The sequence below is a fragment of the Planococcus citri genome, chromosome 1 (assembly GCF_950023065.1).
Source record: "Planococcus citri chromosome 1, ihPlaCitr1.1, whole genome shotgun sequence".
NCBI lineage: Eukaryota > Metazoa > Arthropoda > Insecta > Hemiptera > Pseudococcidae > Planococcus > Planococcus citri.
In genome coordinates, this window is record NC_088677.1 from 90,377,177 (window position 1) to 90,388,603 (window position 11,427).

The following is an 11,427-nucleotide window of genomic DNA, read 5'->3' on the forward strand; positions in this document are numbered from 1 at the left end:
TGAAGAGTACGAATAGTCGATTATCACTAATTCGGCATCGCTGATCACGTCAAGCTCGTTAGTTTTAGTCGATCGAGCTTTTTTCCACCTGAAAGCTCAACTTTTATGAAAAAAGCTTCATCTGAGAGAAAACTTTGAGCTTTTTGCAAAAACCAACACCAGAAACGGATTCGCCGTACCCAAAAACCCCCCTACTCGTCCTGTTCGTACAGCCTAAAAAGCTCTCTAAAGCTCGCAAAATCGATTCAAAAGTTCAAGTATTAGGAGTATCGAACCTCCTAATACTCCATATTCTCCTAATGAAATTGGTCTAATTTTGCATCTTTTACATTCGAAAATGGTCAAAATTGCAAATTTTCTGTTTTTTCAAAATTGAGCTTTTTGGCCAAATGAACATCAATTGAAGTGTACGAATAGTCGATTATCACTAATTCGGCATCGCTGATCACGTCAAGCTCCTTTATTTTAGTCGATCAAGCTTTCATATAACTGAAAGATCAACTTTAATGAGAGAAATCGTCATTTTGGAGGGAACTTTGAGCTTTTTTGCAGTACCAACGTCAGAAACGAATTCGCCGTACCCAAAAACCCCCCTATTCGTCCAGTTCGTACTGCTTAAAAAGCTCTCTAAAGCTCGCAAAATCGATTCAAAAGTTCAAGTATTAGGAGTATCGAACCTCCTAATACTCTATATTCTCCTAATGAAATTGGCCTCATTTTGCATCAAATATAGGTACTCGAAAATGGTGAAAATTTAAAAATTTCTGTTTTTTCAAAATTGAGCTTTTGGCCAAATGAACGTCAATTAGGGTGTACGAATAGTCGATTATTACTAATTCAGCATCGCTGATCACGTCAATCTCATTTATTTTAAGCAACCGAGCTTTTTTCTACCTGAAAGTTCAACTTTTTCGGTAAAAAACTTCATTATTTAGGAATCTTTGAACTTTTTGGTGGAACCAAAGTCAGGAATGAATTCCCTGTGTTGGAAAATTCTTCGATGACAGTTCGTATATCATAAAAAGCTCCCTAAAGCTTACAAAATAAATTTAATAGTTCAAATATTAGGAGTATAAAACCCTGTGATTCCCTTTGATATTCTCTTAGGGGCAAATAATGCTCTTTGTAAAATTGTGCTTTTTGCCTTAATGAAAAGTAAAATGGAATGGAGTGTACGGAGATTCAATTATTACTATGTAACTCAGAATCGCTGATCACAAAAAGCTCATTTATTTTAATCTACGTGGTTGTTTTACTCGTGAAAGTTCAACTTTTTTTGTATAAAAAGCGCCATAATCCAGAAAACTTTAAACTTTTTGGCAGTACCAAATCGGGGAATAGATTTTCATCATAAAAAATTGCATTTCTTAATTCTTTGAAAAAACTCCACGTTTCGCGTATTTTTTACGCCCTGTGAGTAGGCAACTTCTTCGACAGTTGGAAAATTTTTTTTGTGTTTTTCATCGTTTAGAAGACCTATTTATACAGCCGAAGAGTGATTTTCAGCTAAATTAAAGCTGCTGAGTTTAATTTTACAGTCAATTTTACTCAATAATGCCAACTTACCGCTCAAAGGACTCGTCATCTTGGATTTTCTTCCGCAATTTCCAAATTCTTTTGCAAACAGTGTACTTACCTATGATCGCGTGCAGTTCTCCCAATGGAGAAGCGAAGAAGAGATGTGAGGGATAGAACATTAAATTCGGTCATCAAATTTACGATTACCAACCTCAAATTGACTTAAACTGGCGTCAAAATCATAAAAAAATTGTATTTGCCAAAACTTGAAAAAAAGCCATGTTTTGTGCATTTATCGCGCCTTGTGAGTAGGCAACTTCTTTGACACTTTCAAATAAATTCGTGTTTTTCTCTATTCAAATTATTTAAAACCTATTCATGAACATAAAACGAGTAATTCTGGAGTCAATCGAGGGCGCTGAGTTCACATTTACAATTTTCATCAATCAGGGATGCCAACTTACCGGATTAAGTATGACTTTACATCCAAACTACAATCCTCAATTGTACGAAGATTATTACTATTCGTTGAAAAACTCCACGTTCTGAATAATTTTTGCGCCTTCAGAATAGGCAACTTCTTTGACTCGTTCTAATGTATTCACGGTTTTCCTCCCTTGATTAACTTTTACGAATAAATTTAAAAAGTAATGGAGATGAAGGGAGGTACACATGATTATTCATTGCAAATTTCACCACAAAAAAATTACGGTGAATTAAATACGTATTGATTAACAATAAATAATAATTTCCGGTTGAAAAAGCTCGTCACGTTTCGAATAATTTTTGCGCCTTGAGAATAGACAACTTCTTGGACATTATCAAACATTTTTCTTTTTTTCTCAATACAGTAGCTTCCTACGAACGTGTAAATACGATTTCGAGGTCAACTGGGGCCGTGGAGTTTGAATTTGCAATTTATTTCATTCAGGGACGCCAACTTAACGGCTTAAAAATAGTTTTCTCGTCAAAATCGATCGAGGTGGTTCTTCTCAATGTCTGAAAACACCGGGTTTCGCTAAATTTTTGCGCCTTGGAAGTAGGCAACTTGATTGACATCATCAGAAATTTTCACGTTTTTCTTTAATATTTTAGCCTTCAACGACTGTGAAAAAAAATGATTCCTTGGTGCATTGGGGCCGTAGAGGTCGAATTCGCAATTTATTCTATTCCGGAATAATTGCAACTTACTAGTTTAACGACACGTTTTACATCAAAATAGACGCAGTAGTCCTAATGTTTAAAAAAACGTCGCGATTCGCATAATCTTTCTGCGTTGAAAGTACATAGGCAACTCAATAGACATATACAAATATTTTCACGTTTTTGCGTTTTGTTTGAGCGCCATCGGGTTCAAATTTAAATTAAATCTCATTCCGATCAGGAATGCCAACTCACCAGATAAAAAACTGTTCAACATCAAAATCGCGTGTTTCTCGATTACTTTTTTCAAAAATCAAAATTAAATAGTGCTTCGAATGATAGACATTTCCGTAAATTCCCTAAATAATTTCAACCACGACTTTTGACTAGGTACTTTTTTTCGAATCCGGTAACGAGGATATTATTCAATATGGCATTAAAACTTCATTTATATCTAAAGTTATTAGTTTCTGAATTCAATCAAGTTCATCATAATCATACCTGATGAGCGAGTGGCTTATCAATTATTTCCAGCTCAACATATGTATGTATGTAATGTACTATGTAGCTTCATTTCGATGCTTTTCTACGGATCACTCTTTCGTTGATGATTCGCTGTAAAAAACGTGATTAATAAAATCGGACACCACACAACCAAAACTCAACTTCCAACAAATTAGCGGCAGACAAAAAAAAACACGTAGGCACAAATTACTGATCGATCTGGGCTAAAAAACACGCCGGCCGCTCGACGTGAAAAACCTTGATCGATCATTACAAAACAGTAGCATGATTGGCCGTAAGTAAGGTACATACAAATACATGAATATTAAATTGATCGATCAATACAAAACAGTTGCAAGGTTAACCTTATGTAAATAAACACAAATATATGAACATTAAATTACAAACATCAACAACATAATGCATCATTACCTATAACATAACAAAAAGATGAAAACACAATAACAAAATAAATTCGCAAAACGAGTGTGGGGGTGAAGGGAATGATTGGAAATCGATTTTTCTGAATATTTTTGTATCTAAATAATTTAAAACTACTTCGGTATTGGAGAAAAATGAAACAAAAAAACAAAATAAGGGGCAGGTGGGGTGTAGTATCACGCAAAAAATACACAAGAACCATTCGGTACGGACCCAACGGCAAATTTTCTTCAAAACAAAACAGATATCACATTTTAGTAAAATTATATCAAAAATTCATTTTTAATTTCAACGATGTTTCAAATATGTATTTCAGCTCGATAAAATATGTAGGTCTAGGTACTCCATAACTTCAACGATTATCAAATATAGCAGCCCATCTAGAAACCCTTCGTTGATTTACAAATTTATTCCTACTTGATGGTTTGTTATTAAAATTTTATTTAAAAATACAAATTCAATTACAACCAGACATCGTACGCAGTCCAGATCACCATACTCGCTACACATACGCTCACCTGCCTGGCAAGTTGACAGAAGCAACAAAACCAGTTCAGCCTTTCAGGTTTGAAATTTCTCTCAAAAAAACTCACGTGACATTCCACGCAAGCAAGTGATGGAAAACCTAGAGTGCACCACTTACTGCGTGTGGTTGGATCGCAGGCAGATCTGACGATCCAACCAAGGCAGGTCATCCTCGACGGCAAGAATGGCAATATTGCGATTCGTAGGGCAACATAAACCATCCCTGCTCCATATCTTTGATGAACCGGAACTAAGGTCGCAGTAGTGAGCTGGTCAAGCCAACGGCTCACAACCACTAGATAGAACGCAAACGTTTCCACCGTATGAGTCGTAACCTCTTACGACAACCCCTTATTATGACTTGGGTATACAGTCGAAGCCGCCGTAAGGACGACCCCACTGAGCGTCGCAGGAGTGAGCCAGAGGATGACTACGTCACCATTGAGCAGGCCGCTGCGCCGCAGCACTAGCAGACAAGTCGCCGAATGACGCTCCCCCAGCACCATACGGCTTTGAACACGAGGCGCCCGCTATGCCATCAGAAAGTGAAGCTATCAGAAAGTGAAATTTTCAAGGGATCACGCCGCCAGGTTGTCGTGAAAAGTGGAAAAAGTACGGTTGTGGGGTGATGCTTAACAGGCGAGGATGGACAGCACTTAACAAGACCAGCCACAACCGCATCCCCTATACATATAAAACACTCACCACCAGCACACTACCTGCAAACATTTTAACCTCAAAACAATTACCTATACCTATAATCTGCACGCAAATACCCTCACCATCAGCGCTACATGCGAACATATCACATTTGAAAAAAACTTATGATCCGCAACTGGTACGATATCAAGTTGTAGTTAAACTTGTACCTATCCTTAATACTACGAGTAAATAACCAAAAAATATACAGCCCCAGAGAGCCTAAATCATCTCACAAAATCAGAAACCGAACCACGAACGATGATTTCCGCGAGCCAATAATACGATCGAATCATTTCCAAAAGAATAATAAAATATCAAAGAATTTCAATGAAATTTCGCGAATCGAACACGAATATAGAAATATGAAAACTAATATTACACATGAAGCGAAATAATTAGCAGTTTTTTTTGTGGAGGGGAGGGGAAACATGCATATTAAAAATAATAAAATACTCTCAACAATATTATAAGTGCTCGTTGGTAGTAATAGTGTCGATCATCCAAAATTTATCAACCATGTTCTTTTATGTAATAATAACAACGCATTGAGAGCCCATAATGAAAATAAATACAGGAAATCGTATTCCGAAACAACGAGAGGTAAATTTGGTACAGCAAGCGAATTCAAAATCATCCTATATTCGTTTGTTCGTCCTTCATATACGAAAAAATTCGAGAAAAATTGAGCAATGTACGTTGGTCAAGGTATCGTGTAACTTGTTCTATTAAAGTATCGTTTACCTGTTTTCCTATCATTTTGAACTATATCGAATATCGATTCATTCGATGAAAATTTTCAATAACTAACCCATACACTGACAGGATGGGATGCTGTAGACGAAGAGCCGCGATAGCTGAATGACGATGAGTCGATGACGATCAGCTTGCAGATAGGGCACTGTTGAATCGATGATTCTCGACATCAGCATCGGCGATAATTCTACGTTAGATCGAAACGTTTTTTCCAATCGCTGCAGATCAATTATTCGAGATGTTCGCTCGGTATAAAGTAATTACGATGACTTCATTTTGCAAATGGCATCTGTAAAATAAAAATAAAACACAGGTAAGTATAAGTAACATGAAACGCCTAATATAATTGAAAGGAGCAACAAACGTAGGTCTAGGTATACCTAATTATACGAATAATAATACTAAAAAATTCAATCAAACGTAGCTTCGACCCAATTTCACAAATCAACGTGAAAAAATTCATTCGAAATACTCCCCTTCCCCTCCCCAAAATCGACATTTGAAATCAAAATGAAAAACTTTAAAAGAATTAAAAAATACAAAGAAAAAAAATTGTACTTAAGAATTTCAAAATTCGATTTAAAAAAAGTAGAAACAACACGACTCTTTCCGGAAATTAATTTAAATGAAAATTTTTATCGACGGAGAGAGACGTTGAAATAATTTCAATTATGAATTAACCAAAAGAAAAAAAATGAAAATACAGGTTAGAAGAAACAAATAAACAGGAAAATTTTGGTGAATGATTAAAACCAATGACTTTGAATGACTTCTGGACAACATTGTAACGAAAACCAGGCCCTAAAGCTAAACCAAATTCAGTACACGTGAAAATTTGGTAACGTGACTTGGAAACAAAATCAAAACGTTTGGATTTGGAAAACCAAAGCCAACGCATCTAACAAAGCACTGATAATCGCAAAACCGAATATAGAAGATGAAAAACTTACGTAGACTGTTTCTGATACGTTCAATCATCGAAGGGTCTGCTGACAGATAATTGATGGTGATACTGGCAAACATGTAATGCTTTCCGAGTAAGTATTCATCCGTTCTACGCAGGTGATCATTATCGAATCGTTCAACAGCACAGTTTCATGAGGATTGAGAATAACTCTCCAACGCAATATAAACATCTACACAGGAGAATGAGAATAACGAATCATTATAAAGCTGGTTCAAAAATAATAAATGTGTGATGTAGAACACTATACTATAATAATGTAACACAGAACACAGCGAAGCTCAACTCAACTGCTTCTTCGTCAGCCTCATGTAACTATATCTACTAGGCTACTACTACGGAATTATGCTAAAGCTACTCAAGTTGCGATTCAATCTTCTTCCAATTAATCAATTATTATATAAATTACAATACAGTATTAAGCGAAATACTCACCAGAAGTCAAGATACAATAATATAAAACAAACGAAATTTACAACAAAGATGAAATAAAACACCATGAAAAATGAGAACATTGTCTCTGCGGATGCGGAAACGTGCAACGGAAAATTATAAATAAAATGGATACTTCAATACTTTAAAGGTCAAAGGATCGTCTGACTCATATGAGTCATTGCTTGGTCATTGCGTAAAAAGATGATGCAACCTTACAACATAACATCAACGATGAAAGTGGTGAACCACCGATGAACCACATCGATGTAAAACACCAATAGAAATGAAACGAACGCTTGTGCCGGATTCTGGACTTCAAATCTGTTTTTTTTTTTTCATGTTTTTTCCGGCAAAATCTAATTAATTTTGTTGAGTAAAATGTTTTATTTGTTGATATTTCCCGAATCCCGATAAATTAATAATTTCAATTCAATACAAAGTCAAACACTAATTCCAAAAGTAATTTTTAAAAAACAGTCATTTCAAAATTATTAATTTATTATTGAAATAATTTTTTGATCGATTGTCGCGATCGACTCTAGTCTATATAACTTGAATTGAATCACTTTTTAGAATTTTTTTTCACCTCATCTGTGGACTGGGTATAATCTATGACGATAAAAATTTTTTCGTGTTTTAAATCACAATATAAATTAAATCACAATTACTAGGTAGGTAATCAAAAAATTAAAATTCACAATGTTTTCAATTTTAATTTTTTAATCTGAAACGCGAGCAAAACGTTTTCATGTAAAATAGAAACAAAACAATTATCCCACTAAGAAGCAGCCAAAGTAGGTTTTTAATTTTAAAAAGTTTGACTATTTTGCAACTTTTTGCTTAAAAAAGCAAAACTTTTGAGCAATTTTAAACAACAAAGTTGAATTATTTGTAATTTGTGACAAAAATTAAAATTTTTGGGACTAAGTATAAAAAGTTGAAAGTGAGACTGTGCTCGACAGCATTTTTAGTAAAAGGAAAGGGCTGCTGGAAATTTCTATTTTCTATCTAACAGCCTAACTTCTCGATTTTTTCTTCAAGGTAAAATTTTTTACTTTGGAATAATTTTGTTAAAAAGCGAGAATTTTTGTCAATAATCACCAAAAAGCATCCTTGATAATTTTAGGATTGGGGGGGGGGGGAATTATTGGCAAACAGAAAGATACTTTTTCGCAATTTTTGACAAAGAAATCAAGATTTTTAGATAACTTTTGAAATAAATAAAATTTTAGGAGGTTTTTGCAACTAAACTATGTACAATCATTATCAGCCATTTTTCTAAATAAAAAAATCTGACAATTTTAGCAAAAAGTGGAAGTTTTGACAATTATTAGCAAGGAACGAAACGGAACTTGTGTAACCGAAAATTTGCCAACTGAAATGAGAAAACATACCAATTTTGCCGAATAAAATGAAAGATGAGAAAATAAATTCTGCAAGTTGACATTTTAGGTAGTCAATTTCTGTAATTCAAGTTCCAAAAAAGTCGGCAAAATATTTGTAGCTTCTTTATCAAGTCCAAAATTTTTTTAAATTTGCAGACTGCCAAAATTCGACAACTTGAGGGTGGGGGGGGGGGGGGAGTACATCACCCTTAGTTTTTTTCCGTCATCGAAAAAAACTGATCTTTTCTTCGGCAACTTCATGGCAACTTATTACCATTTTTCTTGATAAAAAGCGAGAACTTTCGCTGATCACGTCAAGCTTGTTACGTAGTTTCAATCAATCGGGATTTTTTCTACATTACATATATACCTGAAATTTCAACTTTATATCGTGTCGCAACCTCAATTATTCAATAATCAGTCGAGTATTTGAGTATCTACATAATCATATGTATTTGTAGTTTTCAAATTCCCTGAAAATTGTTGAAAAATGTTGTGCGGAGAAGAATTTTCTTCTAAGAAAAACGTGTTGGCCCAGGAAGAATTTGGAGCGATTTTTGACAGGCTCGGGCGTTATGCCCATCGGCCGCGGCCACGGCACTGACAGTCGTGCCGTATCGGAAGCGGGCGTTATATAAACTGCCCGGACCAGGAAAGAAAAACAAAAGGAAAAGAAATTAACGAGAGCCTAGAGCGACCAACATTGGCACTGAATCGAATAATCGAGAATCGAGAATCAAGATGCAGATACGTGTACGTGTACATTTCTCGACTATAAAAGTATAAGTGCCCATAGGCGGCGTCTCACGTCACCGGTCACCAAGCGTCGTAATTGAACGTGATGCGGCGTTAATTTTGTAATCATCGTATTCACAAACACATACTCGTACACGCATAAAAATCCAACTACTAATACGAGGGGAAGTCAATAAGTTCTTTTAATTTCGCTCTAAAAAAATAACCAATGAACCAATTTTAAAAAACTTTTTAATTTATGAAACTACAATCTTTTCTTTACGTTTTAACACAATCCCCGAATACATCGCGGAATTTTTCTTAATGTGACACGAGTTTTAAAATACCCTGTTTGAAGAATTCCCGTCCAACGTTCCGCAACCAGGACTCAGTCACGCGCTTGACTTCATCATCACTATCGTATCATTTGGCAGCTAAACATGGTTTCATTGGTCCGAAAACATGAAAATCACACGGAGAAAGATCAGGGGAATATGGAGGATGGTCCCATACATCCCAATTGTGTTGTTTTAATAAATTTGAGTGATTTTTGCGGAATGTGATGTTGTGTTGTCTTGCAAAAAAACAATTTTCTTTGACAGTTTCCCAGGTCTTTGGTTTTTAATCGTTTTTTTTAAACGTTTCAAGGTTTTATGCACAGTACCATATTAAATACTCAGTTCGTCGGCAATTTGATCAATTTTCACTTGTCTATCTGACTGAATAAGTTCGTCAATCCGTTTAACAATCTTGTCCGTTGACACCTTCACCGCGGTCTGCCGCTACTCTTTTCATCCTTCATATTTCCGCGACCATCACTGAACGAATTACACCAGTTAAACACGGTTTGTTTTGTAATAACATCATAACAGTATGTCTGAATTATTTCTTGATAAATTTTACTCGGACTTTTCTCTTGCAACCATAAAAAATGGATGTTTGAGTGTAACTCTTCTTTGGACGGCATTTTTAAAAAATCACTTCACTGATAACGCTACAATTTATCAACACGGAGCCCAAATGAAAGGTGAACTATCACAAAGTCTTTGCGAAGGTTTGAACTATGTTACCACCAAATTTCATCCAAAAATTCCAACCCGTTCAAAATTTAGAGCGAAATTAAAAGAACTTATTGACTTCCCCTCGTACATAGTACGAGCAGGTAGGTATTTAGGTATGCGTATGAGCATAGAAATCACGTGTCTATGTATGTTCGCTTACGCTTACTACCTGCCCGTTCACTCGTCCAGTCCAGTATCCACAGGCAACCGTATTTACGGCGAATCAGTTAGGCAACTTAAATAACACCGGTAACATTCGAGGGCGAGGGCGCGGGCGTATTTTACATGGACGCGAATATCAACAATTCAACATTCAACATGGAGTTCTGTTGTTTGCGCTCGTGTGGTGTCTTTGGTCGCTCAATAATTGTCATATTCTGATTTCTGTTTAAAAAAATTCTAAATCTCCGAGCAATTTTTTTCACGGCCAAAATTTTGTTCATTGCGAATTAGGAAAAAAAGAGACGAAATCGCGATGCATTTTGCCTACGAAATTGATGAAAAAAATTACTCATTTAGATTTTTTCACCGTACTAATGTCCTCGATTGCTTTGATAAATTGAAGCGTAAAATTTCCATACTTTTTGCCACCTTTTATGATCAGAATTTGAGATATTTCGAGCCATTGTTCTTCGAGAAAAGAACTACCCGTTTTGTACCCGACTCGACTTTTGCCTCATCTCGACATTTCAAGCTCATATGGTAGGTTTAGGTAGTAGGTACCACTAACGCTATGATGATGGTTATGATGATGATGAAGATAATGATACTAATAATAATAGGTAACAATTAATTATTATTATTATTATTATTATTATATAACAAATGAATCGTTACTTTTAATCATTATGACACGTAAAATATTTCACAGATACGCCATTTATACGCACATGGGTGATTGAAAACCACGTAAGCTATTTAACGAGCTTAGGTTGCGGAAGATATGTAGATACCTACCTCATATGTACGTAAGTATACGTAAGCCGGAGGACAGAGAGCTTTCTGTTTCGTATTCATCGTATACTTATGTTTATGATGAAAATGATGGGAATACCGATGTCGATCGCTAGCTAGATTAGAGAGAGAGAGAGAGACTGAAACCTAACGAAACTACAAGTCTGGCTGGAAATGAAGAAGCGAAGGAGACGAAATTGACGTGATGGTAGCAGGTATGGCACCGTACTCCACACTCCACACTCCACACATATGGTACTCTCTAAATTTAAAGCAGTCAAATTTCACTGCTTAGCAGTCACGACAT

At 35.6% G+C, this 11,427-nt stretch overlaps 1 protein-coding gene across 2 annotated transcripts in view; it reads right to left on the reverse strand.

The window, feature by feature from the left end:
• Window positions 1-3,314: 3,314 nt before the first annotated feature.
• The window catches only part of LOC135840913 (mediator of RNA polymerase II transcription subunit 14-like), a 42,377-nt gene continuing 34,264 nt past the window's right edge, over window positions 3,315-11,427 (reverse strand). The window contains exons 30-32 of one of the 2 annotated variants that reach the window (XR_010557809.1): window positions 6,537-6,722; window positions 5,575-5,875; window positions 3,315-5,487 (exon numbers count right to left, since the gene is read on the reverse strand). The gene's annotated coding sequence lies outside the window, so the exon portion shown is untranslated. Of the gene's footprint in view, window positions 5,876-6,536; window positions 6,723-11,427 lie in introns of both variants that reach the window. The other variant, XR_010557808.1, reaches the window with a different exon arrangement.